Source organism: Halichoerus grypus, chromosome 7 (genome assembly GCF_964656455.1).
Source record: "Halichoerus grypus chromosome 7, mHalGry1.hap1.1, whole genome shotgun sequence".
In the NCBI taxonomy this organism is placed as follows: domain Eukaryota; kingdom Metazoa; phylum Chordata; class Mammalia; order Carnivora; family Phocidae; genus Halichoerus; species Halichoerus grypus.
Genome location: NC_135718.1, coordinates 72,461,394 through 72,473,469, shown reverse-complemented (window position 1 = coordinate 72,473,469; position 12,076 = coordinate 72,461,394). Strand labels below are relative to the sequence as shown.

Here is a 12,076-nt window from a genome sequence, read left to right as displayed (position 1 = left end):
AACGAAGTCTCAAGGATAATTTGGCTGAGGCGCGCAGCAGAGCCAGGATGGGAAGTCGGGGCTTTCTACACGTTGTCAATTGCATTCTGTTGCCTCGTAGGGGGAAAAATGGCCCCAAATGCCCTTACAAGGCATAGGGTTCCAGATGCCAGGTCAGATGTGCCCCTCCCAAGTACAGAAATAAGATGCGAGGGCATCCACGCACCGGCACCACCTGTCCGGGGCCCCACCTGCTGGATGGAGCACGGGAGACCCCCCGGGCCTTGGACATGAGCACGTGCTAGGGCGTAGTTTGGATGAGGCTCACCGGTACCTGCCGAGGACCCACAATGATATGCAAGCCTACTGGCAGGAGGCCCGAGGAGAACCCGGCCTCAGCATGGGTGACGTGACCCTGAGTGGCCACGAGGTTCTAGCAAGCCTGGGCTCCCCATGTGATAAAGACAAAGAGAGGACAGGCCTGCTTCCCAGTGCGAACTGCTCTCCTTACACGTGCGTCCCCCAGGCTCCTGGGTTATTCTGTGCTGCTCACCGCGCCTCTCCCAGCACAGGTGTCCAAGGGACAAGTGAATCCTTGGCCTTTCTTTTCTTTCTAGGTGTCTCTGGGGTCCTCCCTTTCTGCAAGCCTTCTTCACATAAATCAAAAGCTCTGGCAATCCAAAACATGTTCCCGAAGAGGGTTTTCAGAACTTGCTTTGAAAGAAAAAAGCAAAACACCTCTTTGTCTTTCTATTCCCGCTTTAATAATCCTAGTTCCCCCTGAGGCAACGTGGATGCCTGGCTGGGGAAGGGCAGGAAACAAAGCACAGACCAGTACATCAGGACGTAGTCTCGCTGCATAGACCCCGGCTGTGACCCAGGAGTCCCCTGGCAGTGTGGGGCTACCAGTTGTCCACCACTAGCTGGCTAGTTAAAGGGGGTTACTTTACCTCCCTTCTTCTAGCCTTTAGTTTCTGCCAGGGGGTATCCAGAACGACTGCAAGAGGTCTCTGAATCCAGGTCCAGCCCAGGAGCCCTGTGGAGACTGAATATGCGATGTCACATGCTTGTCTACCGCTAACCTGCAAGTGTGCTTAGGCATCCTTGGGATCAGGAAGAGAAGATGAATTTAAGTGTATTACTGAATCCTTTATATCACTCTGTATCTTCTGAGTCAATAGACACCGAGTACTGCTACAGGGAGGCTGCATTTTTTTTTTTTTTTTAATTTTAGAAGGGACCTTTATGCTTTAAAACCATTGGAGCCCTAGTCTGTGAAATCCTTTCCATTTCGAGTACTCTGTGGTTCATTAACAAATGTTATGGTAGATTTTCTAAATACCATACACTTATTTGCACTCTACCTTTTTCCGAGTTGCCTTCCTATGTCAGCTGCTGGCTTCAGAGCAGGAAGAATTGCTAAGCAGCCTTGCTCCTTCTGCAGGGAACTGGGTGGAGAATTTCCAGAGGGCGGGTCTTCCCCAAGTAGAGATAGAAAACAATTCTAACACTGGCTGTTGGTCCCTCAACCTCCCTGGCTAAGTGGTGACGAGTTGGTGACCAGTGGGACTGGTAGGACCTCTGCCTCCATCCCCCTATGTTTCATTTTATCTGCATCTCAGTTTTGGATACTTATATTTGCATCTCATGGAGACTTTGTAGGTGAGCTGGACCATGTGTACATTTTTCTTGCTTCTTAAAGCCTTATTATCTTGGTTAGACTTTTCCCTCCTCAGGTGCCTCTGCCCAACAACGAGTTGACTTCTGGTTCAAAGGAGAAATAGCCAGAGCCATCCTCCCTGGCAGACTGCCTTGCTCAGAGATGGCTCAGAGATTTCCCACCCCGGTCCAGCCTGATGGTGTAGGTGCTGCACTTAGGGGTGGGGCATGGCTGGCATCGGTCAGATCAGCTAAACAGATCCTATGGTCCGTGGCTTCCTTGGCTACTGGGAAAGTAGAACGTCTCTCCACTTGCCTCCAGCCTCAGCCCAGCCCCTTGCCACCCCCACCTGTACCACTCAGGGACAGTTCACCCCAGACAACTACTTTGCAGGGGTCATCAGCGGGCTGTCAACACGATAAAGAAAAACTCACATCAGACTCTGTATCTTTTTTCCTGGAAAATACTCAGATCACTTTCAGGCTTATTTAATGTGTCCTTTTTTTTTTACCCCCCTGCTGCTTAAACATTCTCCTCCATGCATAGCTCATTTGAGCAACACAAATCAGTCTGTCTGCAAAGTATGAATAAACACCTTGGAGAGATCCCGTTAATGTCTGTAACACACAATCAACAGTGTTCGTGGGTGATGGCCTGCGAGGTCAGGCTTCCTTCCTCATTTGAAGACAACTGTCTGAGCAGTCATTTGGTCATAAATTCTCCTAAACTAGAATGAAAACCCTATTACTAATTTTCTTTGGTTTATTTTTGTTTTCATCACAATCAAGCCATTAGGTTGTTATCTGATCTCAGAAAGTCAAGTGACAATGTCTCAGCTTTTATGAATCTGCTAAGTTGTCTTATTGGTTTTGTTCCCACCTGGGGCATCGTACTTGACTCTGATCTTTTTGGCACAAGACGATGACAGACTGTTACAAAGGGGAACCCCGAAATGCAGAGACGGAAACTTGCCCGCAGTCAGACAAGTCATCAAAAATAGAAATGGGATTAGAAGCAAATCTCCTGGCTTCTCATCCACTCTTCCTATCTGAAAAACAAAACAAAACAAACAAACAAACAAAACCCTCTTTTTCCAAACGTTTCATCTCCCGAACGAGCATCGGAGCATTCTAACTGCTCCTACTTGACTTGAAGGAGGATTCTTGAATTCAGTTCTGGTAGCTGGTTTGCAGAGGAGGTGCTCAGTCTTTGCACAACGATGAAAAGTATGAAAACTGAGTCCTGCCCTGTAGGAGGCGTTCTCCAGCTGGGAAACAGCAAGCCTCTCTGCACAGGCTGCTGACCCTCTGCTTGTGGTCTACTGCGTCCTCTCAGGGGTTCTTTAAAACTCATGTGACATAGTCCCAGAGTGAAGTTTTCCAGTCCGTCTGTGCCGTCATGTGCTCAGCTGAGGATTAATCCCTGCATCACCACTTTTAGAAGAATTAGAAGAAAGTAATTATGCTGAAGGTGTAGGCAGCGTGCAGTCGGAAGTCTCTTGAGAGTCCCGCGGTGTGTCCCCCGGGGAGGGGGGGCTGTGAGCGTCAGGCTCAGGACCGCTGCGTCCAGGACGGTTGGTGCCAGAGGCTTCCAGTCCACAGAGCAGTGGACGACTGGCTGTGACAGCAATCAGAGCTCCTTTCCTGTACGACGGGAGGACCAGGCTTCCTAAGGGGTGCTGAGCTGCACCCACACCGCTCAGGGTGGCCCTCATGTATGACGGGTGGACCCCCGGGGCCTCGCACTGGCATCTCGGGCCGTCAGAATTCCCTGTGCTCTCCCCAGAATGCCCAGGATGAACAAAACACCTGGCTTTGTTGGCTCCGCCCTGATGGGGCCTCTGCTGCGCAGACACCACTCTGCCGGGCTTGACTGACGGCGGCCTCTGCGCTCAACAGCAAAGTCAGGTACTTAGCCTGCTCCGAAGGTGTGTATCTGACCGCCTTCAGGTGCTGCTGATCCAGGGACCACTTTGAAACAGTCTCACAAGAGAATTCTTAAATTTCTTGAATAAAGAGTGGCGGCGTCTTTCATGAGCTTGTGCTTGATTTATGTGAAGTGATGATGAAGGAACGGGGGCCTCAAATATCTTACTGTTGTCGTCCTGTTTGTTTATTTATTTATTTATTTATTTATTTTTCAGTTAGACTAACAAACTTTATTTATTTTTATTATGTTATGTTAGTCACCATACAGTACATCATTAGTTTTTGATGTAGTGTTCCATGATTCATTGTTTGCATATAACACCCAGTTTTCATTATAACACGTGCCCTCCTTAATACCCACCCCCCGGCTACCCCATCCCCCCACCTGCCTCCCCTCAGTTTGTTTCCCGGAGTCCATAGTCTCTCATGGTTTGTCTCCCTCTCTGATTTCCCCCCCTTCAGTTTTCCCTTCCTTCTCCTAATGTCCTCCATGCTATTCCTTATGTTCCACCTACGAGTGAAACCATATGATAATTGTCTTTCTCTGCTTGACTTATTTCACTTAGCATAATCTCCTCCAGTCTCATCCATGTTGATGTAAAAGTTGGGTATTCATCCTTTCTGATGGCTGAGTAGTATTCCATTGTATATATGGACCACATCTTCTTTATCCATTCATCTGTTGAAGGGCATCTCGGCTTTTTCCACAGTTGGGCTATTGCAGACATTGCTGCTATGAACATTGGGGTGCATATGGCCCTTCTTTTCACTACATCTGTGTCTTTGGGGTAAATACCCTGTAGTGCAATTGCTGGGTCATAGGGTAGCTCTATTTTTAAATTTTTGAGGAAACTCCACACTGTTTTCCAAAGTGGCTGTACCAGCTTGCATTCCCACCAACAGTGTAAGAGGGTTCCCCTTTCTCCACATCTTCTCCAACTCTGTTGTTTCTTGCCTTGTCAATTTTTGCCATTCTCACTGGTGTAAGGTGGTATCTCAGTGTGGTTTTGATTTGGATTTCCCTGATGGCTAATGATGTTGAACATTTTTTCATGTGTCTTTTAGCCATTTGTATGTCTTCTTTGGAGAAGTGTCTGTTCATGTCTTCTGCCCATTTTTTGACTTGATTATTTGTTTTTTGGGTGTTGAATTTGAGAAGTTCTTTATAGATCTTGGATACCAGCCCTTTATCTGCAGTGTCATTTGCAAGTATCCTCTCCCATTCCTTGGATTGCCTCTTAGTTTTCTTAACTGTTTCCCTTGCTGTGCAGAAGCTTTTTATCTTGATGAAGTCCCAAAAGTTCATTTTGCTTTTGTTTCCCTTGCCTTTGGAGACGTGTCTTGAAAGAAGTTGCTGCGGCTGAGGTCGAAGAGGTTACTGCCTGTGTTCTCCTCTAGGATTTTGATGGATTCCTGTCTCACATTGAGGTCTGTCATCCATTTAGAGTTTATCTTTGTGTATGGTGTAAGAGAATGGTTGAGTTTCATTCTTCTGCATGTACCTGTCCAATTTTCCCAGCACCATTTATTGTAGAGACTGTCTTTTTTCCATTGGATATTTTTTCCTGATTTGTTGAAGATTAGTTGACCATAGAGTTGAGGGTCCATTTCTGGACACTCTATTCTGTTCCATTGGTCTATGTGTCTGTTTTTGTGCCAATACCATGCTGTCTTGGTGATCACAGCTTTGTAATATAGCATGAAGTCAGGCAACGTGATGCCCCCAGCTTTGTTTTTCTTTTTCAACATTCCCTTGGTGATTCAGGGTCTTTTCTGGTTCCATACAAATTTTAGGATTGTTTGTTCCAGCACTTTGAAAAATGCCAATGGTATTGTAAGAAGGATGGCATCGAAAGTGTAGATTGCTCTGGGCAGCATAGACATTTTGACAATGTTTATTCTTCCAATCCATGAGCATGGAATGTTTTTCCTGTTGTCATCCTATTTAAAAGAAAGGGAAAGGGTGCCTGGGTGGTTCAGTTGGTGAAGCGTCTGTCTTCGGCTCAGGCCATGATCCTGGGGTCCTAGGATCGAGTCCTGCATCGGGCTCCGTGCTCCGTGGGGAGCCTGCTTCTCCCTCTCCATCTGCCCCTCCCCCGCTTGTGCTCTGTCTCTCAAATAAATAAATAAAAATCTTAAAATAAAATAAAAATGAACCTAACATATTTTCTGTTCTCAAAAGAGCCGGCAGTCTAGAAAGGAAGAAAACACACCTTCACCGCTATTTGAATACAAGAGTACAAGGTCTAAGGCAGTGAGGGCAACAAAAAGCCTAGGAGCATCACAGTGATGGTCCGTGGCGCTCAGCTCCAGGGACCACGGGGGCAAGCCAGCACAAGAAAGTTGTGTTTGAGAAGGTGATAGCGTCTGAATGAGACCCTGAAAATGAGCAGAAGCAGCTTTTATCGGGAAGAGTTGGGGTGGCAAATAAACAAAATAGCGAAAGGCACCTAAGAGTCAACTCAGGCAGCCGACTCGAAGCTGGGATTGGAATTATTTCATTTTGAATATTATACGGAGGAAGTTTGGTACCAATTTTTTAAAAGCCTCTCACATATTTGACATTTGAGAAGAATTCATGCACCATTACATTAACTGTGGTTTCAGAAATAAAATAATGGCTTTATCCGACCCTCTGCTTTTTCTTGCCTTATATAAACATCAGTTTTACTCATTAACTCCTGCATGAAAAATCAAGCAGGTGTTAAACTTCATCACTTCCAAGTAGAGCAAATGCCAGTTCCGTACAGAGAGGGACTGCACGGCTGTCTCCTGGTCCTGCTCCGTGCTGTGGGGGGCCCAGTGGAGTAATTACCTAGAGGGCCCTCTGGCTGCCGCACGATCAGTCACAAAGATTCCAACGAAACAAGCCTTCAAAGAGGTGGTCTGGTCATAAATAACTAGTGAGCTACAGAGAGCCAGATGAGATGCTGAGACCAGGCGCCCTTGACCTGGGACTTACATGGAGGCCACAGAATCAAAGGAGGCTGAGGACTCGGATCACAAACGTGGAGGCAAGCAGCTGAATGAAGCAGGCAGGACGGGAAGCTGGGCTTGCTGCTGGCAAGCTGTCGTTAACCCGGGCCACCCTCCAGTGCTGGTGTGAATCCCCGTCCACAGACTCAGGTGTGGGGGAGGAAGGCGATTCTTCTAATTTTCCTGTAACTCATCTTTCACTGAAGCATGCATCCCTCTGGCCGGCAGGGGACTTTAGTCTCGGTCTTGACCAGGTGTCCCCGCCTCCCTGCGATCCCCCAGAACGAATGTAGGTCCAGGGCGTGGGAGAGGTGGCCCCTTGGTCCTCAAGACCCATGAGACCCCATCAGCTGGGTATGGGCCCTTGAGGCTAGTGGCTCTTGGTGGTCTCAGGTCCTGCCTGGGGACACAACACTCTTCTCCATGACCCCCTCTGCCTCAGAGCAACATTTTCTTCTGGGGTCTTGCCACCCGCCCCCCCCACCATGCCCCACCCAAGGAGGTTTTGCAGTCCCCCGCCACCACCCCCAGCCACCCCAGCTATTGCAGAGGGTCACCCTCTGGTCCTGGGGCAACTCCACCCTTCCTCCTGCTCCGGCCAAGGCACTTTTTCCCCTAAACCCTGAATTCTTTCCCACGTGAGGCTTAGGCCTTGGAATCAAAAGCCACAGACTCTTGGGCGTGTCTGCTGCTTAACCTACCACACCTGTCTCTCCTTGAACGTGAACGAGAACGGGGCAGGTTGCTTGGGACCCTGGACCCCTTTCTTCTTTCTGATCTCTCCCTTTCAGCATGGAAAAGTCTATCGTAGGCCACCATTGTGTTTTGGAAACAGATAACTTGTCTGATTTCACGGGTTCGATGCTGGAGTGGAGTTTTGTCCCATCACACGTGTTTGAAGGTTTGGATTTGGGGTTTCTTCCAGGCCTCACTCTACTCCAGGCGGCCTAGCTTTCTCCCTTACATGTTTGTTGTTGGTGTTGTTGTTTTTAAGATTCCATCCATTTATTAGAGAGAGAGAGAGCTTGAGAGAGTGAGCGAGAGAGAAAGAACATGAACCGGGGGGGGAGGGGCAGAGGGAGAAAAAGGCTTCCTGCCGAGCAGGGAGCCCGATGCGGGGCTCGATCCCAGGACCCCGGGATCATGACCTGAGCTGAAGGCAAATGCTTCGCCAACTGAGCCCCGCAGGCGCCCCTGTCCCTTACGTGTTAGCACACCCGGAAGGCTTGCGGTTCCCGGCAAAGTCCTGGGGAGAGCAGACGGTCCATATCACAAGACCCCTGGCACAGCCCGCTCCCGTGTGCCTCCATCGTATTGATAATTGCCACTTACTGCCGGCCCCCACACTGTGCTGGGCAGCTTTCTAGACCCTGCACTCACATTACCTCCTTTAATCTTCAAAACTGTGCCATGAGGCAGGTATAATCATGCCTGCTCCTCAGAGGACTTTTAGGGCAGTGAAACTATTCTGTAGGACACTATAATGATGGCTCGACCTGTCCTTATACATTTGTCCAAACCCACAGAATGCACCGCACCAAGAATGAACTACAACGTAATCTATGGGCTCTGGGTGATAACGGTGTATCAGTGCCTGGTGGGGGGTGCCGATAGCGGGCATGCCTCGCCTGGGGGCGGGAGGAATAGGGGAAATCTATTTCCTGCTCAGTTTTGCTGTGAAACTAAAACTGCTCTGAAAAATAAAGTATTTTTTTTAAGAGGTTGAGAAGGTTGCAAGAGAAGGTTGGGAAGGTGGGAAAGAGAAGTAGTGTCCCGAGCAAGAGAGAAAGGGAAGTGAAGGCTTGTCTGTAGCTTTGTGGAGGTCACAGGATCATCCCGCAGAAGTATCACGCCTCATTCCTTTCGCCAAGATCCCCGGATACCTTTGCCACATGGGGCCCTCGCCTGCCTTCTGGTAATTCCTTCCTCAGCAGCCTGGCAGCTCCACCCGCGCTGGGTCCTCAGCAGGCTCCGGGGTCCTCCTGGGAGCTACTTTCAAAGTCAGCTCTTGCCCAGGTTCAGGAAAGTCAGCAGTGTGTGACAGATTTTCCAAGAGCTGCAACTTACTAACAATCTTCCTCTGATGTTTGGGAGCTTGTTTGCAAATAGCCATCTTGACCAAGACGAATAACAGGTGGCTGGAGGTGAGAGGGAATCGGCATGGAGCCAAAGAGAGCAGAGAAGGCTTATGTGATCTGTCTTACTACTAAAACACAGTAGGAAGCAAATTAGATGGGAAAGAAATTCACACACACACACACACACACACACACATGCACACATGATGTAATGTCAAACCCTGATTCTTTGGAACAAAATTATGTTATTTCTTAAAAAGATTAATTCTCCAGTAATGTGCAAATGAGTGGCTTGCCGAGGAATGTTTATAGAAAATTCATTATTCTTGAGTAATGCTAGGCACTGAAATATGACAACAGTTATCCTTTTCTCAAAAGTTACATGGAAAATTCAAATGTGTCATTTTGCTCTGACAGATACTTCCCGCTTTGTAAAAACAGTTTTTCTGTTCAAATAATGTCACATCAAAATGGGATTTGACATAGTCTGAAGTACTACACTGTCAAAGGACTCGCTTGGGACCCGGGACCCCTTTCTTCTTTCTCATCTCTCCCTTTTGGCATGAAAAAGTCTATCGTAGGCCACCATCGTGTTTTGGAAACAGATAACTTGTCTGATTTCACGGGTTCACTGCTGGAGTGGAGTTTTTGCCTCAGGATGAATCATACCTCACCTCTCACCCACACTTGGCTTAGATGAGATTTTGGATTTAGAGATGGCGCTGGAATAAGATTAAGACTTGGGGCTGTTGGGATGCAGGTGAATTTACTTTTCATGTAAGGACATGAACTGGGGCGCCTGGGTGGCTCAGTCATTAAGCATCTGCCTTCGGCTCGGGTCATGGTCCCAGGGTCCTGGGATCGAGCCCAGATCAGGCTCCCTGCTCCGTGGGAAGCCTGCTTCTCCCTCTCCCACTCCCCCTGCTTCTCCCTCTCCTGCTCCCCCTGCTTGTGTTCCCTCTCTCGCTGTGTCTCTGTCAAATAAATAAATAAATAAATGAATAAATAAATAAATAAATAAAAGAAGGACATGAACTTTGGGGGTCCAGAGGGCGGAGTGTTATGGGCTGAATTGTGTCACCCACCAAATTCAGAATGTCACAGAATGTGACCCTATTTGGAGACTGGGCCTTGAAAGAGGTAATTAATGGGGTCAGGTGGATGAGCCCTAATCCAACGGGACTGGTGTCCTTATAAGAAGAGATTAGGACACAGACACACAGAGAGGGAAGACCGCATGAGAACACAGCAAGAAGGTGACCATCTGTAAGCCAAGGAGAGGCACCTCAGAAGAAACCAACCCCCCAACACTTGTTAACCTCCTGGCTCTGTTACCGTGCATTGCAGCTGTAACTTAATTACCACAAAATCAGTGGCCTCAAACAACACATTTATTGCATTACAGTTCTAGAAGTCCGAAATCTGAAAAGGGTCTCACTGGGCTAAAATTAAGGTGTTGGCAGACGTGAGTTTCTCTCTGTTTTCTTGCCTTTTCCAGTCTCCAGAGGCTCCACATTCCTTGAGACATGGACTTCTTCCATCTTCAAAGCCCACAGTGTAGCATCTTAAAATCTCAGACTCTGACACTGACTCTCCTGCCTCCCTCTTTCTCTTATAAGAACCCTTGTGATTACATTGGGCCCACCCAGATAATCCAGGTTAACCTCCCTATTTTATTTTATTCTTAAAGATCGTATTTATTTATTTGCAGGGTGCGGGGGGAGCACGAGCAGAGGGAGGAGCAGAGAAGAAGCAGACTTCCTGCTGAGCAGGGAGCCCGACGTGGGGCTTGATTCCAGGACCCGGAGATCATGACCTGAGCCAAAAGCAGACACTTAATGACTGAGCCACCCAGGTGCCCCTAACCTCCCTATTTTAAAGTCAGCTGATTAGCAACCTTAATTCCATCTGCTATCTTATCTTCTCCTTGTCATGTTACATAACCTATTTACAGGTTCTGGGAATTAGGACATGAGCATCTTTGGGAAGCCATTTTTCTGCCTACCTACGACACCTTGGAAACCAGATAAGACAGTGTAAACTGTATTGTCATGTGACATTGCTTATAGTCAGAATGTCCCCCGATTGGTAAATTACTTATGGACTGCAAGCAACTATGAATGAACTTCAAATACCTAATGTAGACACTACACTTTGGACTTTCCCGAGTTCTGGTGACTTTTCTAAGTGACATGTCTCTGTGGGGCCCTTGAAGCTATTTTGAAGAGATACTGCTTCTGTGGGCAGGGGTCTTTTGCACCAAGGTGGACTCCACACTTACCCACGTAGATCTCATCTCCTTGCACCACTTGGGGATAAGATAACTCCTGGACATTATATAAACCGCAGTAAGAACTTCTGAAGGCCTCTTCATGAGATGTCCTGACACTGTCCTGCTGACCAGCCGGGCCTTCTGTCCTCATCTTTCTGAATAGATGGGTCTGTGTTCTGTTGTAGTCGTGTGAGTCTGAGTGTTTGGTCAGTCCGTGGCATTGCACTGACCGAATGTGGTTGGCTTTCCTCTTACAACCAATGAGGAGCTGTATTAGTCTGCTTTGGCTACCAAAACAGAGGACCACAGGGGAGGGCAGCTTAAACAACAGAAATTTATTTTCTCACAGTTCTGGAGGCAGACGTCCAAGACCAAAGTGCTGGCAGGGTTGGTTTCCTTTTGCTATAAAGGACATTATTGGTACTTTTTATGAAACTTGAATGGAGTCTGAGGATCAGATGATAGGGATATATCAGTATACACTGTCCTGACTTTAACGGTCGTATTGTGGTTGCATAGGAGAATGTCCTTGTTTTCAGGAGATCCGTGGTATTGAGGAGTAATAGGGACTCAGGTTGGCAACTCATGTTCAAGCGGTTCAGAGAAAAATCCTTTGTGCTGTACTTGGAACCTTTCTGTGAACTTGAGATTGTTAGAAAATTTTAAGTTTAATGTTAAGGCCATTCTTTTTTTTTTAAGATGTTATTTATTTATATTAGAGAGAGTGAGCGAGCACGAGTTGGAGGGGAGGGGTAGAGAGAGAAAGGGGGAGACAGAGAATCCCAAGCAGACTCCACAATGAGCATGGAGCCCAATGCAGGGCCTGATCTCATGACCCTGAGATCATGACCTGAGCCGAAATCAAGAGGCAGGTGCCCCACATTAAGACCATTCTTGAAAAGTAAATGATGCCAATAAGCACATGAGAAGACTTTCAAAAAGATCAGTAGTCATGAGGCAAATGCAAATGAACACCACAATGAGGTCCCACTTCATACCTACTGGGACGGCGATAATCCCCCCCAAATGGAAAATAACAATGTTGGTGAGGATGTGAAAAAATTAGAACCCTCCTACATTGCTGGAGGGAATGTAAAATGGTTCGAAACAAGTGCATGTCAAAGCAGCAGTAATCCCAATAGTCAAAAGGTAGAGATGGCTCAAATGTCCATCAAAAGAAGTA

At 47.4% G+C, this 12,076-nt stretch overlaps 1 protein-coding gene across 4 annotated transcripts in view; it reads left to right on the top strand.

Moving 5' to 3' along the window:
• GNG4 (G protein subunit gamma 4) overlaps window positions 1-12,076 on the top strand; it is a 67,733-nt gene that overhangs the window by 12,357 nt on the left and 43,300 nt on the right. Inside the window, exon 1 of one of the 4 annotated variants that reach the window (XM_078077733.1) lies at window positions 10,346-10,476. The exons of the other annotated variants lie outside the window; for them this stretch is intronic. The gene's annotated coding sequence lies outside the window, so the exon portion shown is untranslated. Of the gene's footprint in view, window positions 1-10,345; window positions 10,477-12,076 lie in introns of those variants that run through there. 4 annotated transcript variants of the gene reach the window in all.